Source organism: Mesocricetus auratus, unplaced genomic scaffold (assembly GCF_017639785.1).
Source record: "Mesocricetus auratus isolate SY011 unplaced genomic scaffold, BCM_Maur_2.0 Super-Scaffold_100021, whole genome shotgun sequence".
Taxonomy (NCBI): Eukaryota; Metazoa; Chordata; class Mammalia; order Rodentia; family Cricetidae; genus Mesocricetus; species Mesocricetus auratus.
The window spans coordinates 27,826,318-27,843,807 of NW_024429202.1; positions in this window are offsets into that span (position 1 = coordinate 27,826,318).

Sequence of the window (17,490 nt, forward strand, 5' to 3'; positions counted from 1 at the left end):
TTCAACCTTCCCTATCTCTTCCACTCCCTCCCTGGAGGTGATCTCCATTAGTGCATCTCTCCATGTGTCCCTGGTCCAATACTTCACCCCGGGATAAAAGAGCCTGGGAATCTCCATGGGTACCTTCTGGGCTCAGGTCCACATACAGAACTCGGTGACAGCTCATTATTTCACAAGGTCCCATCTTTCTAGAATTAGAAAGGTGGGTGGGTCCAGGAGCGGTGAACACGATGGAAACTTAGTAAATGTGCTACCAGGCTTAGGTGTTCTCTAATCCAGTCTGGTGCTAGGAAGAGGGAATCCAATTAAGGAAGGGGCAGGCCATCTGGGGTCAGGTGGACAGGGTGTGACTTTGATCCTAGGAGTCTCCTCCTCATAGAGAAACAAACCTGGAACACTAGATGGCCTGTGGTAAGGAGAGATGGGCAGTCAATCAGATCACACAGGAACCTTTAGTCCAGGACACTGGTGTCCAAAGCCCTGGAGCTCTGTCATGATTCCAGGGTAGGGAAAACCCACCAGGCCCAACTTCACACATCATCAGCCATCACCATCTGCATTGTCAGTCCTTGCAGTGCTAAGCAAAGCAAAGCAAAACAGTTCAGGAGTAAGCCTGGAGGGAAACCCCACATTCACACAAGCAGATGGCTAAGACAACGGTGATAGCGGAGCACACCAGCTGAGCATAAGTCACAGAACTGACAGTGGGAACGCCAAGCTGGTGATATGCAAATAGAGCCCAGACTCCACATACACGTTTTCAAACTCATGTCACTAATCAACTAATATATAAGAGAAGTCTGCTTGCCGAGACACACATCAAAACTCTGTGAAGGCAGGGTGGGAGAGTGCATACGTGTTTGGGCATATCTGCAGGCGCCTGTAAATATGTGTAGGGGAGGGGTATGTAGAAGTCAGAGGTTGAAGTTCCTCAGTTGCTTCCCCCACTTTAATATTTGAGATAAAATCTCTCACTGAAGAGAGACCAAGCCCTTATGTTGAAGCTTGCCTTTCAAAAAAAAAACAACTCTTAAATTATGCGCCTAGTAACTGAATTCATTGCTCCTCTCTTAACCCATCAAAAGAGTTTCCACACACCCTTCTTTCCTCCCCTTCTGTTTCTCCTAACTCCCTCCCTCCCCCTCCGCTCCCAATTTTCTCAGGAGATCATCTCCTTTTCCCTACTCTAGGGGACCATTTATGTCTCTCTTAGGGTCCTCCTTGTTTCCTAGCTTCTCTGGCGGTGTGGATGGTAGGCTAGTAATCCTTTGCTCTATGTCTAAAATCCATATATGGGTGAGTACATACCATGTTTGTCTTTTGTGATTGGGTTACCTCACTCAAGATGGTTTCTTCTAGTTCCATCCATTTGCCTGCAAATTTCAAGATTTCATTCCCCCCCCCTCCGAGTAGTATTCCATTGTGTAAGTGTACAACATTTTCTTTATTCATTCTTCAGTTGAGGGGCATCTAGGTTGCTTCCAGGTTTTGGCTATTACAAATAATGCTGCTATGAACATAGTTGAACAGATATCGTTGTTATTATATGAATGTACATTCTTTGGGTATATGCCCAAGAGAAGAATTGTTAGATCTTGAGGTAGACTGATTCCCATTTTTCAGAGAAACCATTATACTGATTTCCAAAGTGGTCGTACAAGTTTGCACTTCCACCAGCAATGGAGGAGCATTCCCCTTTCTCCTCATCCTCTGCAGCATAAACTGTCATTGGTGTTTTTGATTTTAGCCATTCTGATGGGTGTAAGATGGTATCTCAGAGTTGCCTTGATTTGCATTTCCCTGATGGTTAAGGATGTTGAGCAATTTCTTAAGTGTCTTTCAGTCATTTTAGATTCCTCTATTGAGAATTATTTGTTTGGTTCTGTACACCACTTCTTAATTGAATTATTTGGTGTTTTGGAGACTAGCTGAGAACATGAGGGACCAGGAAGATTGCGTAGAGAGATGAATAGAGGAGAGTAAGAAAAGAGACACATCAATAGAGGGAGCCATTACAGGTTTAAAGAGAAATCTGGCACTAGGAAATTGTACAGAGATCCACAAGGATAACCCCAACTAGGAATCTAAGCAATAGTGGAGATTGATGACTGCCTTAAATGCCATCCTAGAGACTTCAGTAGCTGATGGAAGCAGAAGCAGAGATTCACAGCTAAGCAGTGAGCCAAACTGTTTGAATCCAGTTGTAGAGAGAGAGGATTGACGAACAAAGGGTTCAAGACCATGCTGGGAAAACCCACAGAAATAGCTGACCTGAGCAAGTGGGAACTCATGGACCCCAGTCTGACAGCTGGGGAACCAATATAGGACCAAACCAAGCCCCCTGAGCATGGGTGTCAGCTAGGAGGCCTGGGCAGTCTATGGGGCCTTTGGCAGTGGAACCAGGATATAGCCCTCATACATGAGCGGACTTCAGGAGCCCATTTCCCATGGAGGGATATTCTTTTAGCCTAGATACATAGGGGAGGGCCTAGGCCCTGCCACAAATGACTTGACAGATTTTGATGATCCCTCATGGAAGGCCTTACCCTCCCTGGGGAGTAGAAAGGGGATGGGATGGAGGGTCAGTGGGAGCATGGGAGGATGGGAGGAAAAGGGAACTGGGATTGATATATATATATATATATATATATATATATATATATATATATATATATATATATATATATATATGAGTTTCCACACACAACAATCAGTGCCCCTGGGTACATGTGCTCCTGTGGTCTGCTATTCCCTTGTAATATGTTTTCATCTTTTTTATTGTTTTGCTTTGAATAAAGCTTCCTTGTTCCTTTTTACATCTGAAAAATCTATGTGGGCTTTTATTTCAATCTGTTGACTAAGAGGCCCAGAACCTGGGAATTCCTGAATCCCCAGCCCTGACCACAGACAATACAATTATATGGGATACAACTTTGGCTTAGGAATGAGACAAGAATGCTAGAAACTCAAGGTCACACATAACTTTGGCTCTAAGTAACCCATTTTTATTCTTGTTTTTGACGAGATGTCTTTTAGAAATCCAACATGGCCTTTGGACAGTGTAGGATATACCAGTGATACGTGGGCTTTCACACTGTCATTAGCAGAATAGGAGACCAGAGCCTGGAGGAAGGGCCTCTTTGCTTCCCGTGCTCTTCTTCATGTCCCCATAATTTCCTGTCCTCTCTCATGCCTCCTCTGCATCTGACCACAGTTGCCATTGACTCACTCTGCCTTACAGAGCTTAGACAGCATCAAGGCCAATATTCTTGGCAACAGAGTACCAGGATGCAGAGACACAGCATCCCCATGAGACCTAAAGCTCCTCCAGGCAGAGCAGAACTGAAAATGTAGAGTTAGTGTCTCAGTAGAGAAAGCAGTAACCACTTATTATTTGATTTGTTAAGTTCCCAGTTCCTGGCCTTTATCTCTGGCTACCAAAACCACAAGAATAAACTTAAATGCTTGCTTATTCATTCTACCAAAAAATGGGGCTTTTGTCTGCACTTTCTTGTCTCTTAAGGGTAGTGGGAACCAGATGCAAAAAAATATATTCAGCAGCAATTTAGAGCCATTTATTATCTTTCTGACCAAGACTCTGAAGCATCGTCACATCCCTCTAGGCACTGTGCTTCCTCCATACTTAGAAACATAAATATTCAATCACTTCTGAATGAAGTCCTGCATTCATATGCAATATCCAAAACCTCTTGCTTCTCACTGACTCCATTATCAAAATGATGCTTTTACAGCTACCTTACTTACCACTGCTAGGCAAGTTTCCTAAAATATCACTATTCCATTCCCATACCCTCAAACCCAGTTCAATACCACCAGGAGCCCTGATGGCATGTAATTCTGGCTTTTCACTTCTCAGGCCTTGAAGTAACCCATAACGCAGCACCTTTCTTATGCTTACTCACTCTCCACTCCCTCTCCACATGGGATCTAAATTTCCTGGAAAGAGCCACACCTGCTGTGAAGAGCCTGGAAAGCAATGAGAACTCCTGTAATTATATAGAGTTGGGATATTGTAAAATCATCTGGGGCCATATTTAATTCCCTTAGTACAGTAATTCTCAATCTTCCTAATGTTGCAACCCTTTAATACAGTTCCTCATATTGTGGTGATCCCCAACCATAAAATTATTTTCGTTGCTACTTCATAACTTTAATTTTTCTTTCTCCCATTATGAATCATAGCATAAATACCTGTGTTTTCTGATGGTCTTAGGTGACCCTTGTAAAAGGGTCATTCAACCCCCAAGGAGATCACCACTCATAGAATGAGAACCACTGCCTTAATGTGGCCACCCAACCCAACATCCTTTTGACTATATGCAAAATTCTGGAATACAGTAACTTAGCAGACCACCATCTTCTAGTTACTTCAAAGCTGAGAATGTCACCACATAGCTTCTGAGACCTACAGAAGAAATGTCTTTACTTTGCTGTAGCCCACCTGTCCAATGTTCCTACCAATATATTTGGTAAATGCATTGATTTATGACTTCTGTTTAATGGCTAATGAGAGCTTGTGAAACTGCTTCAGGGTGGACAATATCATTCAAAGCAACCTAATATTGTTCTTTGGGAGCAGGAGAAGGGGAAAGCTGCACATGTACCTGTGTGGAGGGTACAACCTTAGGTGTTCATCTTCAAAGTCTCCAGTCACTGTTTCTGATACCCGGTTTCTCATGACCTAGAATCCACCTGAGTAGGCTAAGCTGCCTATCCTGCACAACCTAGGGATCCACCTGCTTCCACCTCCTCATCACAGGATGACACATGCATGTCACCATATCCAGACTTATCAAACCCAGGTCCTCATGCTTAGATTGCAAATACTCTATACACTGAACTATCTCCCTGGCCCCAGACTTCTTGGCATAAATTTTTTTTATAAAAGAGTTTTGTTTGAAGTTCAGGTTTCTTAAACCTGGATACTTGTGTCTTACACTAAAACTTTGGGACATTTCAATCATTACAATTTTGTAAAAAAAATTTATTTTATATATTCATTTTTATTTCCTTATTGATTCATTTGTGTGTTTGGGTATATGTACCCATGAGCATAGACGTGTACATCTCTGTGCATATGAGAGAAACAGAGAAAAGCATCACTGTCCTCCTGTGACACCCTGTCTTATGAACCTGCAGCTCACACCTTTTGCCTACACTGGCAGGCAACAAGCTCCAACAGTCCGGCATCCACCCACCCTAGTTCTGTGGTTATAGGAATTCACTGGAACATCCCAGCTTATTATGTAGGTACTGGCTCTAAACTCAGGCCCTACAGTTGCAGAACAAGCAATAATACTCTAACTGACTAATCGCTCCAGCTTTTCAATTACTGTTTTTGACTTTTCATCCTCTGCCTCTCTTCTCTGCTTCTGTGATTTTGTCACAATATTAGCAATGATTATCATTATGGTCGTATTATTTCTCATGTCCCCAAGGCTCCATTTGATTATATTGTTTCTGTTCTGTATGCTGCTCAGATTGTGTGCGCTGAACTGATGTACGCAGTCAGTGTTTCAATTGACATGATAAAAGCATCGGGATCAGAAGCAACTTAGCGAGGAAAGGGCAAACGTCTGTTTACAACTCTCAAGTCACCTCATTACTGAGGGAAGTCAGGGCAGGAACTCAGGCAGAAACCTGGAGACAGGAACTAAAGCAGAAGCCATGGAGTAGTGCTGCTTACTGGCTTGCTCCCCATGGCTTGTGCTCATCCTACTTTCCTACACAACCAAGGACCACCTGCCTGGAGGCGGCACTATCCCCAGTCATCTGGATCCTCCCACGCCATCCATTAATCAAAAAAATGCCCTGTAGACTTACCTACAGGCTAATGTCATGGAGACCTTTTATCAACTAAAATTCCGTCTTCCCAGATAGTTCTAGGTTTGTGCCAACTGAACAAAATATAACCAGTACATTATTCAGTTTACTGATTCTCTACTAAGTCATAGCCTTCTTCTCTATGGCTATGTCATAGCTAATTCCAGTGCTCAAGTACACCCAGTAATCATGTTCTCTCTTTTATTGTTGTTATATTGGATAGCATGTTACTGTACTCTAAATGTTTGGACTTCTCTATATGTGTAGGAAATTTGATCTCCTATAACTCATTCACATGGTAAATTGTTACCATGTCTAGACTGAGCACACAGATCCTCGAAATTTCTGACAGTCTATCATTCCAATGGCTATTTCATTGTCAAACCTTTGGTATGTCTTTCTTTTCTTCTTGATTTAAATGGGGCCTCTTGGTTCTCAGTGATAACATGAGGTAACAAAAAGGCTTCCTTGGGCCAGGCAATCTGAGGCACTTGCTCAGGAGTGGCCAGGTGTTTTTAATGGACTTTCCCTCATGTGGGAGACGATTCATGTGGCCAGATCCCTCAGCTGTGTTGACGTCTCTGTGTCATTATTTAATGGCAACATCCAGTGGGGCTAACCTCCCCAGTGTAAGGAAGAGCACTAAGGCTAAATGCAGACAGAGTCACACTGTCACAACCTTCTAATCCAGGCAGAAGTAATGTGCTTGTGGTTGGTAGCCTTGTCAGACATCTTTCAACGAGACTTGTGACCTTTCAGAACCAATTGAGTTTTGTTCCATTGACTGCATGGCCATGGTCAGTTAACGCCAAGCTGCTTCATCTGGGATTAGACATCACTCTACCATGTTTGTTTTCCTCTGAATACTAATGGAGTCTTGAGGATGGTCAACGACTCACACCAAGAATGCTGGAAAAAGGTAGTAGGATATTTTATTCAGAGAGAAAGAAGTAACTTACATGGGAAGCTGGGAAGCTCTCTGAAACACGGCCAGCATCAAGGAGAGAGATCACTAACAAGGGAAGTGTTCTATTGTCTCTGAGCTGCAGCCAGGATCCAAGAGAGAGATTTACTTTCTCTTCCCCTTTTATCTCTCCTGTTCCATGCAACCCTGTCTACGCCAAAGGGGTGTGGACAGTATCTTGGGTATGTGAACTTTCTCCTACAGAGTCTCCTCCTCAGTGGAGGCTCATCACCCATTCTGTATGAAGAACTAAGTGAAACATATCCCTACCCCTCATCCTCTTCTTGTCCCAGAGTAATGTTAGCAGCAGGTCTGAGACAATCTTCCTTCCTATGTGTGAAGCCTCCAGGTCCCTGTCCTAAGGGATCTACTTTTGTGGTCAGGAAACAGAGAATCCACATAAAGTCAGATTATTTTTCAAGAAGTCTGGACCCAAGCCACAGACGAGTTCCAGGCTCTTGTTTTTGGATCCACTTCTTTAGTTTTCCTGCTGTGTTTGGAGAGAAAAACAAGAGCATATTAAAGGACTCAATAAACTGCAAAATTGAGTCTGCAAATCAAGAACCCAGAAAAGAGCTATAGTTTGATTTCTGACATGTCCCATAACATACACATACTATGCACACATTGGGTGTAATATTAACATGTCGATTTGGTTACTCGCTATTATAGAAAATGTTCAATTGCTAAAAGGTGCCCCAGGATATCTGTCTCATCAGTCCTCAGAGAAACTGTTATGACTTACAAGTAAACAAAAACTACAGAGCTGGAGGCACTTTCTTCATAGTCACAAGCTTTAGTTCCTTCCCAAGATTAGATAAGCCCTAGCAATTATCGCATGGAGGAGATCCTCCACCTGGCCACACTGCCTACAAGTCATGCAGTGAGATCCAGGGATAGAATTTTAGTGAATTATCACCAATCCATGCTTATGGGAGGTTTTTATGACAGAGGTGCCTTTGAGTGGCCCATGCTCCTGCAAGTGTTCCTTCACCCACACTGTGAGTAACACTCAATAACCTTACTTGTTCATTATACTGCACTTGGGTGGATTCATTTCCTTGGTCTTCAGGGTCCTATCTTGGTGAACAGAAGTTTGTTCACATGTCTCCAAGGAAAGTCACACAATACTGATTCACATAAAATTCTGAGTGTATTCTGGGATTGAGTTTGTGGACTCAACTTCAAAGCACAACTTGCCACTCAATGGTCATGGGTTCTTAGGTGACTCAGTCAGCATTGTTGTGCCTCAAAGTCCATTATAAGAGAGGACAAAAGGTCTGAAGATTAGCTGTTCACCTGACTACCACACATGGGGGCCTGGATTCCACCCTGAACACTACAGAAGAGAAAACAACAGCTGAAGAGACACAATGAGACCCTGATCTATGCCTTGTCAACATTTCACAGTGTGTATGAGGATCAAATTAGCTGGTATAAGTACAGCATCCTAACAAATATGCCTGCTTAGTGCATCATTGCATTCTCTGATGTGTGTTTACTTAGCATCAACTGAGCAAAAGGCAAGTCTCACAGTTTAGGTTCTGGGTGCTAGGTTGCTGTTGCATCCAGTATGAGCAAGCTCATGTCACACAAAAATGGAGCAGGGACATTCCAACTTGCTTGGGGCAGCATTCAGCACCACTGGAAGCCATCTGGCACACACTGAGGGTAGAAAGCAGATGTCAGGCATTTCCAACATGTCTCAACTATGAGGCATAGCCTCACTGCCAGTCACTGTCCTGCTCTTCTGGGCCCAGATCTGTATAAACACTATGCATCTAGCTCAGGTAAGGTGTTCTGATGATAACCCAGTGTGGAAACTGTCCATTCAGTCTCTCAGACTCTGGGGTTTGGTTTTTGGTTTTGATTTTGTTTTTTGTGATTTTGTTGTTGTTGTTTGTGTGTGTGTTTGTTTTTGTCAATTTGACACAGGATAGGATCATCTGGCAAGAGGGAATCTCAACTGAGAAAATGCTCATCCAGATTTTCCCTAGATATGTCGGTGGGTGCATTTTCTTGTGGGAGGACTCAGTCCACTGTGGGTGGCACCAGCCCTAGGAAGGTGTCCTCAGTTCTGTAAGAAAGCGAGAAAGCCATGGGGAGCAAGCAACTTTCTTCCATGGCTTCCAATTCAGTTTCTGTTTCTAGGCTCCCACTATCAGTTCTTGCCCTGATTTTCCTCAGTGACAGACTGTGATTGGAAAGTGTAAGCCAAATAAACCCTGTCCTCTCCAAGTTGCCCTTGGTCATGGTATTTATCACTGAAACACAAATCAAAGTTGGCAAACTCCTTCTGGTTTTTGTTTTCTTTCTTTTCCAGAGCTGAGGACCGAACCCAGGGTCTTGCACTTGCTGTTTGTTAGGCAAGCGCTCTACCTTCGAGCTAAATCCCCAACCCTGGCATTTCCTTCTGTCCCTGAGATGTTCAGATACCCTCTGCCACCAGGGGACAGCTCACACTTTGCAGCACTCTCAGCGTTTGTCAAGATGAGGCTGGACGTGACCAGCTGCCTCCTCTCCTCCCACCGTTCCTTTCCTGTCCTATGTGTGTCCTCTTGAATTCTAACACATCATAAACCCTTCCTCCCTGAAGTTGCTTTTTGTCAGGTATCTGTTTGCCACAACAGGAGCAGAACTAATACAAGGCCCGAGTCCCTACAGCCCTTGTTTACTGTCCTTCGGAGCCTTGATTGACAGCCATCAGTCTCTAGGAGTCCTTTACAGTTCATTAGGCAGTCCTAAGGTCAAACCCCCTGCAAACCTGTCCTGCAGCCTATGGCCTTCGTCTTCTAGAATTTACTAAGCAAAGACAGAACCATAGGGCCCAGGATGTGGTTATGCACCAAAATGAGTGGACGGGGTGAGGAAGGGGAGAGGTGGCAGGGGTGGTGGTGGGAAGATGAGAGGTCCATATGCAATAGGGCAAGACTGCATAGATGCAAATAAATCTGCACACCGAGTATGGACAGATCTGGCTGTTGTAAAACAGACATGCAACAGACCTCACATGGATAGATTTTTTTTACTAGGGGGAAAGGGAAAAGAGAAGAGGGAAAAGGGGAAGGTGAGACCAGTCTCTGGAGACAAGAGAAGCAGAAAAGAAGAAAGAGGCAGAGAGAGAGAAGGGAAGAGACAGAGAGACAGACAAAGAAGCAGAGAGAGAAAAACAGACAAAGAAAAAAAGGTGGGAGGTGGGCAGGGCCCTTTTAAAAGGGAACAAACATAGTGAGCGTGCACAGGTGGTGCTCTTGGTGGCTGCAGCTGAGGGTGTGTCCTGCCAGAACCCCCAGGACAGACCAGTACAGATGCCTGAATACTAACACTCACTTTTCTTTCTTTATGTTTCCTTCCCTTTTTCTTTCATTCTTTCTTTTCATCTTTTCCCCTTTGCTTTAATTTTCAAAATATTTGTTTATTGTATATGTGTACACATACACAGTGTGTGTGTGTGTGTGTGTGTGTGTGTGTGTGTGTGTGTATAGGTTGGAAGATTTTGTGGAGCCATTTAACTCCTTCCATTAGGTGGGTTCCATTAATTGAACTCAGGTCACTAGGAATGGCAGCAGGAGCCCTTACTCACTGAGACATCTTGCTGACCCACATTTGACTCTTCAAATAATCCCCAGCTAAACGAATCCTTCACTGATGAAAAGCTTGTACCACACAAACTGCATCATCAAAGTGTTTGCTACGCAAGCATGAGGGTGAGTTTGGTCCCAGAAGTAACATAAAGATAGGCAAGGGGCACATCTCTAATCCCAACTCTGGGGAGGGATACACAGGAAGGTTCCTTAAGTCCGTGAGAGATCCTGCCTCAACAAAAAAAAATGGATAGCAATTGAGAAAGGCACCAGACATTGGTCTCTGGCCTCAACAAGCAAGCATGCACATTCATGTGCACGTGCACGCATACACAGACACAGACACACACACACACACACATACTCACACACAGTGTATTACCCAGTGTACTACAAAGAGTTGCTTACCTAAAAAAATGCTTATAACATGCCAAGAGTTTTCATCAAAAACACCTTCTTCTAAAATTATTTCTGGAGTTCCCCCAATCTACGCGTGCCGTTGAACCAACCCTCCCTATGCCTGGCTTTGATATGTCATGCTGTCCTATAGGTGTGGCGATATCTTGTTTGTACCAATAAAGCCAGTCTGAAGGTCAGAGAATGGAGCTATCCATAGAGTTCTAGAGGTCTGTACAGACAGACAGGAAGTGAGATATCTGGGCAGAAACAGAATATAAGCAGGGAGAAACAGGAACTCACTCTTGTCTGCTGAGATGCTAAGGAGGTAAGGTGTGGCTGTGGCTTGCTCCTTCTCTCTGATCTCCCAGCATTTTCCTCTACACCTGACTCCAGGTTTTTATTACGTAGACCAAGTAAGAACTCCATTTACCTTTAGGTCTTCAGGGAACCAAGTCATTCAATAACTGTCCCTCACCCTTTCCTACTGCCTGATCTTACAGAGATGAGTTGGCTTTTCTGAGTCTTAACTCTGGCCTGCAGTAAATAGCAAGGACAGTTTTCCCCACTGGCTTGAGCACCTGGCATATAATATGCTCAGCTCCTTGTTCAAATTGTTAAAGGTATAAATCAGAGTCCAGAAGTCACGCCCCTCAGATTTTCAGATTATGTCCTGGAGCAAAGAACATCCTGGGCCAAGGAAGCGGGGATAGTTACAGAAACAGAGACAACTTACGATGCCAAGGAAGAACACTTCAGACATTAGCAGTGGGCCAGAGATCTGGAAAGCTCAGTGCTAGACCACAAGAGTCATGACCTTTTATGGGTCATTCACACCACACCTGCTTTCTCCTGCCTTTTACAACCTGGGTTTTCCCAGTATATACTTCGTTCCTTATCTGCACCCCTGTAGAGTCAGGCAAGTCCAGGAAACATCCTAGTAACCTGGGAGTCCTCTTTGTGCATACCTTCCTCCTCTAATAACACACTGGGCGGTCCAAGCCTCTCACCTGCCTCTACTCTGCACACACATCCCTTCCTAACACTGCAATCCAGCATCCTCGCCTGTAGCAAGTTGTGTCTACAATGAAATAAGTTTCTCTTTCCCTGGTAACTATCAAGCATGGACAGTTTCTATTCAAATATATTCACAGTTATATCAAGGAACCAGAGCAAAGGGACCGGTTGAGCTTAAACTAGCTTTCAGCACATTAGAAATAAGGCAAACTATCCTCAGAGTGAACTTCCGGTGGAACCCCATATTTGCCACCTCATAACAATACATAATTAGAGTTTAACACAATTAAAACAGATGTATCACAAGAAAAACTTTTGTGATCATGCCTGTCAATCAAACCAAAGAACTGCTCTTGCTGTACTCCTTAACAGCCAAGTCCCTTTTCTTGAACCCCGTATAAGAAGCTCCACGCAATAGCTGAAAGTTCTTGAATATTCTCACTCATGTGACCATCTGTCACTCTCGACAACATATTTCTTTCTGATCTGTGCAGTCACTTTGCTTTGAATAAAGTTTCCTAGCTACTTTGCAATTCATGCGCACTTATTTAAATTCTTGGAATAAAACTTCAAGAACCTGGAAACACTGGCCAAGATTCCAACGGCTGGACTTGGTTGGGTACCAATGCCAAGGCTTTCTGCAAACCAACTCCTTCCATATGCTCATCTTGATGCATTCCTCTCCATCTGCTCTCCTACCTCAGCATCACCTCTTTAATACAGCACTACCTCTCCCTGCCATTTTCTGCAGTGAATGCACAAAGAACATGTCTGTCTCTCTGTCTGTCTATCTGTCTGTCTGTCTCTCTGTCTGTCTGTGTGTGTGCATGTCTGTGTGTCTGCATTAAGCATATGTTCTAGCACTGAGTTATATCCCTACTGAGGCTTCAGTTGAGTTCAGTAGACAAAAAAAAAAAAAAGATGTCCACTCTTCGAGGTTCCTGGTGAAAGGGAAGTCCCTCGTTGTGACATAGCAAATTTGCTTAATATGTGACCATTGCTGTGTGCAGGAGGTAGAGAGGGGCTTTAGGTTGTGCAAGATGTCATAGCAATGTTGGATAGTGGGACTCTGCTAATGTCTTTCAAGTCATCTGGGTGACCGTGACTCTTTGACACACCTGTGGTATTAAGGAGAAGACTGGGAACCATTGCTCAGTTATGGTTGCAGTGGAGGGTGAAAACTGTGGGGGTGTGAGATTGTAGCATTGGGGATACTCATAAGGTACCTGTGAGTACTTCTATGGAATACAGGGTAGGGTAATGGGATGGCATACAGGCATGGTGGCATTTAGGAAATTATATACATCTGCTTGCTGGATAGAGGTGAGGCTTGAGTCACTGGGCCTCAGCTAAGTTAATGCTTAGTCAGAACTATCCTGACAGTTTTCACGTTCTGAGTCTGGGAGAGGCACCATAGCAACATACATCACACAGGGGAGTGCATTCAAGCTGTGGAAGTCCATTTCTGCACGTATCTGGAGTTGGCAAAGCTGCCTTCTAAGTCTTCATTCCTGGGTGTAGCTACTCTTCGTCTACCTTTGTCCTCCCAGGGGTCTCTCTCCAAATGCCTCCACCCACTGACCCTAACCACCTCTTTGAAGGCGTCATCTTCAAATACAGCCAGAGCCTGCGGTCCTGGACGTTACAACTTCAGAATGTAAAATCGTGGAGGGAGAGCCACACCTGGGTAACGTGTGGGGAACTGAGATTTTCCTGGGAGCTGAGGAGGTGGCGCAGTCAGCAAAGTGCTTGCTTAAAGAAAACACAAAGGCCCACGTTCAATCCCCAGAACCAACATACAACAGTCTGGTTGTGATGGTGCACACTTATAGTCTGAGTGCTGGGAAGATGACCACAGGTGCACCCATGAATCTCTATAGCCAGTCAGCCTAGCCTACCTGGTGAGTTACAGGCCATTGAGAGATCCTGTTTCAAAAAAATGGAGTGGATGCGGCTAAGCAATGAGATTGGCGGGTGTCCTTGAGCCTCACACGCATGCACACACAGATGCACATCCACTCGCAGACACGCATGCACCAGTGCACACACGCACACGTGCACATGCACACACAAGAAGTAAGAGATTTTTCCAAGGTAATAAATCTAGGCAGTAATAAAAATGTACATGGGCAATATATTCGTCATAATAAACTAGGTGTCTATTCAAGGAAGGAAAGGGAAAGTAACTGAATCCTTGGGGATGCATGTTCTTATAGAAAACACAGGATCAGAGAAGGTGGAATTGTAGGTTTTTGATGCCTGCCAAATGTCTACAGACTTTGTGAGAAATGGGAAAGGCATCTGAGTAGGGCCCTGCTGGAAAGATGGCCTAGCTTGCTTCCCTCCCTACCTGTCTTAACATGCAATGTAAACAGAGCAGGAGGAACCTGGTACCAACCCCTAATTTCTCTGATCTTTCCCTTCATCTTTGAAACTTGGAGTGCTCTAAATTTGAAACAGAGGTATCTGTAACAGGTCCCTGTCTCCTCCCCTTAGGTCATGTGAGACTGACTTGCAGAAAGGTGGTATTTTGAAAGGAAAAGTTTCAGGTCTGAGTCAACTTTGATTTTTGGCACACAAGACAGAGACAGGCTCTGGAGGGCTAATGACAGGAATGCCACTGAAGCCCCAGATGGAGACTTGAGACAGTAAAGTCCCCATTGTCTTCACAACCAGCCTTGGATAAATCTATGACCTATCCTAATTCCTCTAATGCCACTCCTAGTTCCTCAGAAGAATAGTAACACACAGGATCCTCATGACAAGTGTTTTAAAAAGGAACTTAAGGAAATTTGCATGTGTTACTCGCCTGAAATAATCAATATCAGTGTGTCACCAGCTCAGGGTTGGATAGGCTGCTGCTGGGAGGATACCCTAGCTATGGCATTTTGTGTAGTGCTGAGTGACAGTTGGGAAATGTTGTATTCTGGAACTCTTGTGTGTTTGTATAAACAGATATCCATGAGATCACAGCCTTCAAGACCTTCAGCTTTGTGTGTGTGTGTGTGTGTGTGTGTGTGTTGTTCTTCGGGATGCCATCTGCCTTGCTTCTTGAGACAGGGCTCTCTCTTGCCTGGAATTTATCAGCTGGACTGTGAGCCCCAGATCTACCTTCCCCTGCCTCTATGAACCTGACATTACAAGCACATGCCACTAAGATGGACTTTTTTTTTCTTTTACGAAACAGGGTTTCTCTGTATTGTTTTGGAGGCTATCGGTCCAGCCCGGCCTCGAACTCACAGAGATCCGCCTGCCTCTGCCTCCCGAGTGCTGGGATTAAAGGCTTGCGCCACCACCACCCAGCTTTTTAACTTTGGGTTTTTGTTTTTGTTTTTGTTTTTAAGATGGACTTTTTATGTGGGTGGTGAGGATAGAGCTCAGGTCCTTATTTTAGTATGACAGACCGCTGATGGACAGAGCTGTCTTAGATTTGACACTGCTGATTCCACTTAAATTTGGCCAGCTTTTGGATCTCAGCCCATAGCAGTGGCTTTTGGGTAATCCATTATATGAATCCAAGAGACTTGTCAGAAGTAAGAGGGCTATGAGCTGTAAATGAGGACTGAGCCACCAGGTCTGTGGTTTCCGCACTGCTGGTTGCACCTGTCTCTTGTAACTGCCCCTTCTTAATCAACCCAAGCTCCCTCCTCCAGTGACTCAGAAGCCCCCCATAGCCTTTGCAAATGGCATAGCTATGCCATTATTCCCTTTCTTGGCCCAGAACCCATAACACACAGCGTATCCCTTCTACAAGCAGTCAGAGCCTGTGTGTACTTCCTTTCAGTGACTACAGCTGAGGGATGAACCCAGGACTCTAGAAGAGAAGAAATAACTCATATCCTGTGGGTTATCCAATAGGATTCCACTGCTACATCCATCTTGGCTCTGTCTGTTTTCTTCTATTTCTATTCTCTGTACTATTTATTAACCATGGTGTCCTGAAAGCCCCCTTTCCCATCCAACAGAACACACACAAGCCCTCACATGGTGCCCTCAGCTTGCTGACCTCTGCCCACAGAGGTAACATCTCAGCCAGATACAGCTGCCAGGACTTGCCCTGGCCCAAGCCAGCAACTGGTAGTCTTTGGACTGATTGCAGCTGTGTCTGCACTGGCCAGCCTACAGAGGAGATCTAAATTCATGCTAGTCACATCCCAGTCCAGCAAGAATGCATGACAAGGATGCTAATGACTTCAAAACATATTGCTGCCCACCTCTGCTTGCTTCCTCCCTCATCCAGCCATGTGTAGGCCAGAGCCGGAAAGGCAGCATCCGGCTGTAACCAGGCATGCCCGTGGTCCAGGCAGGGGTCTTGCTTCTGTGTTCTTTTGCTTTAAAAACAAGTAATGAAAAGGAACGACAGGGAAGGATTATTTTGCATACATATATTTTTGCAATTTGATGGTTCGGTGCTCTTTGCTGAGGATGGGGCTGCCCCCTTTTATACCTATAACTGTTAAGTTAATACCCCCAAATATTACTGTTTCACGATGCAACATGAGGCTGGAAGCTGGCCTGGAATTGCTGCCTGAATTCCACTCAAATGGGCTTTGCTTTATCTCTGGCCCATTTGAAAGAGCAGCTCCCCAGGGACCAGCCATCCAGAGATACTGTTCAGACTTAATAAGTGCATGCCAAGCACACTAGCAGTTATCTCCCCATGATGTATGAAATGTTGCTGTCTGTAGACTCACCAAGTAGTAAGGAATTGTATTCACTTGCTCTTCATTAGCTATATAATTTTGCTAATGATCCCATCCAGACAGAGCTCTCAGCCCTCGGAGATGCCAGCCTACTGATGAAACTGTAAAGGAGCAGCAGGCTGGCCCCCTGCTCCTGCCACACCCAGGCACGGGCTTGTGCTCCCTCCTCATCGGTTTACTTTTGTTTTAAGTGGGCTATGTCATGTTGATACTGAATGATGGCACTACACATGAACTGACACGTTTACTGGAAGGATGGGAGTGTAGAGTTAGTAGCTCTGCTAACTGTGCATGGTTGCCCTGCAACAATGAGGCTGTGGACCACTGCTCTTTTCTCTGGGTTTGTGTAGAGACATTCCGCTGCTTGGCATGCCTGCTGGGGCAGTATAGTCCCCAGTCAGAGTGTGGACCTTCTGAGCTCCATGAAGGGAGCAGGATGGAAGCTTTCGGGAGCTGGGCAGAGAAAGTAGTGCGGTGGTACAGAGCACTGAGCTCAGATTTGCTCCATGGAGGCAAAGGGGGCTCCCAAACCCGTCACTACTTTGTGTGGTTCTATTTTTCTTGAGCCTCTTTTTACTCATCCACTGAGATGGAAATGCAAGTCACATAAACATCAGAAGATTAAATGATATAATTATAGAAGGTTCTAGAGAAGGAGAAGACACTCGGTGAAAGGAGCTACCTCTGTGACATGCTCCAGGGGGAAAGCTCCTGTGCTGAAAACCACGAGTCTATGGAGAGTGGAGAAGGTGAAAAGTTATGTCTCTGAAGCTTAAAGACAAATGGCAGACTCAAGAAGGAAAGCAGGCTGGCAGCATCGTCACCTATAACCATGTGATGGTAAATCACCAGCAGACCAGGGACAGTGGCCCTGGAACCATAACAGAGGAGTAGTGATTGACCAGGAAGTGACCATTACTGTGCCGAAAGTCAATCCACCCAAGTATGAGGATGTGGAGTCTGAGGTTGCAGTTGAGTCAGG